Source organism: Meleagris gallopavo, chromosome 3 (assembly GCF_000146605.3).
Source record: "Meleagris gallopavo isolate NT-WF06-2002-E0010 breed Aviagen turkey brand Nicholas breeding stock chromosome 3, Turkey_5.1, whole genome shotgun sequence".
Classification (NCBI taxonomy): Eukaryota; Metazoa; Chordata; class Aves; order Galliformes; family Phasianidae; genus Meleagris; species Meleagris gallopavo.
Window position 1 is genome coordinate 26,108,951 of NC_015013.2, and position 6,000 is coordinate 26,114,950.

At 41.9% G+C, this 6,000-nt stretch overlaps 1 protein-coding gene across 1 annotated transcript in view; it reads right to left on the minus strand.

Annotated features, from left to right (window-relative positions):
- TENT4A (terminal nucleotidyltransferase 4A) overlaps nucleotides 1-5,991 on the minus strand; it is a 54,991-nt gene extending 49,000 nt beyond the window's left edge. The window contains exon 1 of the mRNA XM_003204844.4: nucleotides 5,890-5,991. The gene's annotated coding sequence lies outside the window, so the exon portion shown is untranslated. The remainder of the gene's footprint in view (nucleotides 1-5,889) is intronic.
- Between the last annotated feature and the right edge of the window lie 9 nt (nucleotides 5,992-6,000).

Genomic DNA, 6,000 nt, shown 5'->3' on the forward strand with positions numbered 1-6,000 from the left:
GGAAGTCTTATCTACTTATAAGCATTTGAAATCCACATCCTGAGAAAAGCTTGCAGAAAGTAAGCTGGTGTGAGACTGAAGGGAAGATCTTCATGTAGAGAAACAGTTTTAAAACAGTTTTAAAATGGACAAATTTGCTGAAACCTAGGTGTAAAAGGAAAGCCACTAGTGAAATCCCAAAGAGTCCTGTACTATTTAATATCCCCATCTGCAATCTGGAAAAGGAACAGAGTAAAGTATAAAAATCTGACACAGAAGATATCTGCAAATAAGCCAGCTACAGAACTGCAGGACATTAAGACTGCACAATGAATTATTAGTCAGAATTTGAGACAGTCTTCTCTTTATATTTATCCTATCTCTACATAGATGCAATGGAGGTTTCAATACAGAGAATCAGATTCTACGAGTAAGAATTCCACAAGAGCATCTGTTCAATGCTCAGTATGCAAAAATAGGAGGTTTGGTGTTGGAAACCAAAGAACAAGATAGAAAGCATCAAGGTAGAGGAAAACTGAAATAATTATTACACGAAGGTCTAGTTTGTCTGAGTTCCAAAGATGCAGCAGAACTGTGCAGAGGTGGCAGATGTTTGGAGGCAAGAAACAGCTTCAACAGAAGTGATTATAGACTAGAAAGTGGACAATAGTCAGGTGAAAGAGGGAAGGGCAAATTTGGATAAAGTCAGATGCAAAGAGCCCCTGAACTGCCTGGTTAATGCAGACATGACCAGCAGCAACTACAAGTCTTAAGTGACAGGACAAAAAATGGTTTTTAATCACAATTTCTCTGAGAAGCAACGTGACACAGAACACAGTTGATCCCAGAATCTCATACTCATTCAAGATGAATCAGATTCATAGATCAAATTCATTATGAATTTAATGCACAGTCTGCAGCAGCACTGATCACTAAAATAAGCAATTACTCTGGGAAATATCAACACAGCCTCACACTGATATAATCATCTTCTCCCAAATCTGGCACTGGCCTTTATTGGTCTCACCTGGTACAGCTGTTCATCCTTAGTCCTAATTACCATGACTGCCAAAAACCTAGCAAGCCTGAAAAGCATAATGAAGCTAACACTAGGATTTAACTGCTCCAAACATGTCTTATTCTCCTTTACACACGTGAGCATCTCTTCAATAAATCCTTCTCACATTATACCACTGCAGCTCAGCGTCTGTCCTGTTTCATCTGCCACTGCTTCCTTTCATTCACTACTAAAAACATCAGTCCAACTACGCTAGGCATTCATTCACTCTGCAAGGAAAGCTTTTGAGCTTCACCTTAGTCAGCTCAGTTGACTGCAAAAAGAGCATTAGGCACTCTGTTCATGTGACAATCCATCCAACAGCTAGCCTTGAACTCTGCTGCATACCAACCTCTAGGCATGAAAACAATAATCCATTCAACCATTTCCTGATGCTTTCTCAAGTCTCTCTCCAGACACTTACTGTGACCAACTCCTGCCCTTATCCCTGCATATTACACTATATACTGCCTAGTTCTGCTCTAATCCTAAAGCCAGATGAATCAAGAATCTATCACACATTGCCAGCAATGCCTGCCTCTTCTATCAAAACTTTCACTACAGGTATCCATCTGTAACAGACACCAACGATTTAACAGTAGTGCAGATGAAGCACAAAACACCGTGTTGATTTTAGAAGGCGTTATAGCAAGACAGCACTGCCTTGAAGTGAGAAAAACACCCTTGGGAGTCTCACAAAGCCCTTATCAATGCTGGATACTCCCAAGTGCAGACAGAAAAGGCTTCACAGTTTCTTAGGTTTGCATTTCTTCAGCTCAGCCAAAGCACAAGAGAATACACATTTGTGGAAGAGGCTGTTCACATGGCATTCCTACACATTCAGTGTCCAGCCCTGACAGCAATGAAGAGGCAAGAGTTTAGAAACAGAACTAGAGCTGTGTTACATCCCAAACACAAAGCATTTTTAATAGTCGAGTTGCTCAGCACAAAATTCAGTTAAATTTCTCTGCCAAAGTTAGAATTAGCACAGGTGAAAAACCAAAACCTAATATAGGCTTCATATACAGTAAGAACTCCACACTCCAGCAGCTACAGAGATGAATTTTAGCATATGGCTTTCAGTAGGCAGTGTCCTTCATCTGCTGAAACTCTGTCGAAACAAGTGCTCTGGAAAAGCACCATTATAAGCTTACTTTGCTCAAAAGAACACTTCCTGAGCATCAGCTACCGCAGCCAGACAGTGCCACCATGTATCCTCATTCAGCCTCATCAAATGCAGAGGCATTTATACCCCTGCACTCTATGACAGAACATTTGTGTTCCTAACAAGAGACAGTTAAAGACAACTGCTGTGGGGGTGAAATGGATGCAGTTTTGCAAGATGCCAGATGCTATGCAAAGCTATGAGTGCAGGCCTAGCACCATTTCAATGCATTGTAACACACTCAGTACTCGGACCAGCCCTCCATAAGCCACTTAGTTGTTCCTGCACAGTACTGTAACCAACCAGCTGGTATGTCAGGTATTCAGCACTAACCTCATTCAACATCTACAGTGAATCTGAACACTTTGCACTAAGTTTTAAGCAGTACAGGCTTCTAACAGCTAAAAATATCAATTTCTTATTCACTCAGCTTCACTCATATTAAAAAGCAAAGCATTAAAACAGATCTGATGTTTTACTATTCGAGCTATGAACTACACGTTAAGAGAAACTACTATGTTGATGTTCACACCAGCACTGCAAACTTCACAATGGAGTCCTTAGTAAGAAGTTCAGAACACCTTGATTCCACATTCTGAAATAAACTTCTGGCACTTTAAAGCTCTCTGAATGCTAGAGTTGTTCATCTTTCAAATACAGATTTTCTAGAAAAAGGTACTAACTTGATACACAAAGGACATCTAATACAATTCTACATCTAATGTAAAACCACTTGATGTACTTCAAACTACCAAAAAATCACTTGTAGTTCTGAACTGTCATAAGTTTGAGCTAACCCAGTAATATGACAGCACACTTATCTTCATCACATTTGAAATCAATCTATTTGTCCTCTGTTCTGAGCTGCACCCCCGATCTAACTCCAGGCATTTAATTGCTAAATTAATCACTCCACTACACACCAGAACAAATAAGGCTTTCCTCATCCTCCTATCTTCCAAACATCTGGAAAAAGACAACATAAAGGTCAACCTGGGGCTAGCTAAAGCACAGCTTTCAGATAAACTCTAATCAAGCATGACTATTTTCACACTGTTTTATGAGACTTAATTTCCTTTACAACACAAAGTCTGGCATGCTGCTGTCAGAAGGCGGTGAGAGCAACAAATGCAAGTCCACTGGAGAAGAAGGAATGCCATAAGATAGAGCAAAGCACAATCTTTACAGCAGACAGCATTCCTGAATATCACCACACTTACCATTGCAGAGACACTGAAGATGGTCCATATGAAAAAACGGCAATGACATGCACTGCTATAGCTCATGTCCAGCTGTGAATGAGAAACTGAAGATAGCACAATACTATTTCAAAGCATGCAGGCACTCCACCAGAAGTACCACTGCATCCTAGAGGAATGCAAGCAAGGCCTAACAATTTCCATGCCTCTTTAATAAAGAAGGTACACGACCCTGAGCTACTGCTTATCACTCATTTTTTCTACATGACTTAAATTACATTCTACAACAAACTACATACACAGCAAAGTAAGCCCTACATAACTACCAGGTAACACTGATGCACAGTAGGCGCATAAGAGCATCTACAATCAAGCCCTCCCTCCTGCCATTTAGGTCCAAAGCAGCCTGTAACTGAGGATTGTGGGGATCACATTTTTTTGACTAAACATACAGCACTTTTGACACACTGAAGACACTCTGCCAGACAACCACAGTTACAGAAGTGATGCTTCAGAGCTAGGCTGACAGTTCCAGGTAATGCTAGACAGCAAGTAACAAACATAAATGTTCCAGAAGAAACCACTGTAAGGATCTGTTCCCACTGCAATATTTTCACAGTGATACCGTTATTTGAACAGCCAAGTAGTCAACTAGCCTGCCTTTAGGAAAATGAAGCTCAGTGGCAGTCAGGCATTACTGCAGAAAACAGATACCTAAAACACCTCCATTAGTGACAATATTTTTGTGTTATTTCTATCACAGAAGTACTTCATGGAAAAATGTTGACACCAGAACTGCTCTGGAATATATGCTTGTCCAACATTCAATAAACTTAAGATTTCTTACTCAAGTCTACAGCCCCAATTTCTGTGCTCTCATCCAACAGTAGTTACCTGCTATTCCATGCAAATCTATGGCACTCATACAGTTTAATGAAGCATTAGAAGTATTAGATTTGACAAACTAGTCATGAGGCAATCTGGAACTACGTGATCACATGCTGTAGTTACCTACCCTACCAATCCTCTGCTAGCATCAGGTCTCACTGCTGTAACACAGAACCTTGACAAGACAAGGAAGCAACTCAGGTCCCCCTTTCAAAGATACACAGCCAGGAAGTTTGCATTAACTCCTCAGCAAGAGAGCACCTGTGTTATGCAACTGAACAGATCAAAGGGAGCTTGGCTAAACAACAGAAGGCCAAAAGACAAAAAGATAAGTGAAGTGTGCCGTTAACATAAATTGTGCCTACCCTAATAGCTAGAGAACAGAGAACTTGGATTTGCAAGTTTGCCATAGCTCTGCTCATTGGTCCACCTGTAAGTTGCCTCGCTGACACTAACTTGTCTCACACAGACAAATTAAGATGTTAACTAAGCATTCCACTGTGTATGTCTGGAAATACAAAAAAACTTGGACTATTTTAGAAATACTACTAGAATTTTATACATACAACTTTACTTCCTGCAATGTCATTTTAGGATTAAAAGGAGCAGTCAGATCTTAACCTCTGTCAGGAGAGGCTATGGCTTGCAAAAACCGAACTTTAAAAGCATCTATTAATACTTCAGAACAACTATAAAGCATCCAATGTCTGACAGCACCACCCAGAAAAGAACACCAACCTTCAGTTACAGCTTTCACTGAAATTTCTCCAGCACACCATGTTATCTATTTCCTTCTACAGTTATGCAGTGCCTTTACTCCCACGTGTTCAAGAGCTTTGGATTTTCTAAGTTCAAAGAAAATATTTTTGAAATGCCACGAGAAATCTCTTCCAGTCAATCAATGCAGCAAGTACTTTTTTTGTAAGATAACCTTAAATTTAGAAAGCAATGTTATCCTTTGGCTGAGTGAAGTTTGACAGCTGGAAGACATCTCACAGCGTGTCCCAGAGGCGCTCTGCTCAAACTCCAGTCCCTCCAATAAAACCATCTGAATCAACTCTGTCTTTCCAACTAGCCACTTGTATGAGACAGTAGTCGGCACGGAAGAGGACAACCTTTATACAAAGTGTCCTTGCTGTTCAGGGAGCCAAGGTTTCAGTTTAGACACTGACTGACTCTAAAGACAGAATATTCCCCTCAAAAATATATCAAGTCCACACTGACTTTGACACATTTCAGGCAGAGCCGAGCACTTCCCTCCAGATCTATGTTCTTAACACACTCCTGAGCATCCAGCCTGCACCAGGATAGGCATTTAAAAATTTCTGCAAGCTTTTCCTCTCAGCTCATCCAAACTGAAGAAAGCCCTTCCAAGGCGAGAAGACCTGAAGACCTCTGAAACACTTCCCCTGCACTTCCACACCTTGATTTCTACAAGAGTGCTTCGACGCTTCCCTTCTCAGCTCAGCATGACAGGAGGCTCATCCCGCTGCGTCTGCGGGATGTCACCATTTCTTGTCACAGACACAGGTACTCCGAGAGCTCCGTGCCCGCATCCCATCCCACTCCCTCCCCCCCTTTGCCCCCCCCCAGCCGCTCACCCCTGCACGCCCGGGCTGTACTTCCTGCTCTTCCAGGGGGTGCCGGGGCTCTGCAGCGCTGGCTGAGGCGGCTGACGCTGCTGGTGCGGGGAGGCGGCGACGGCCACGCCG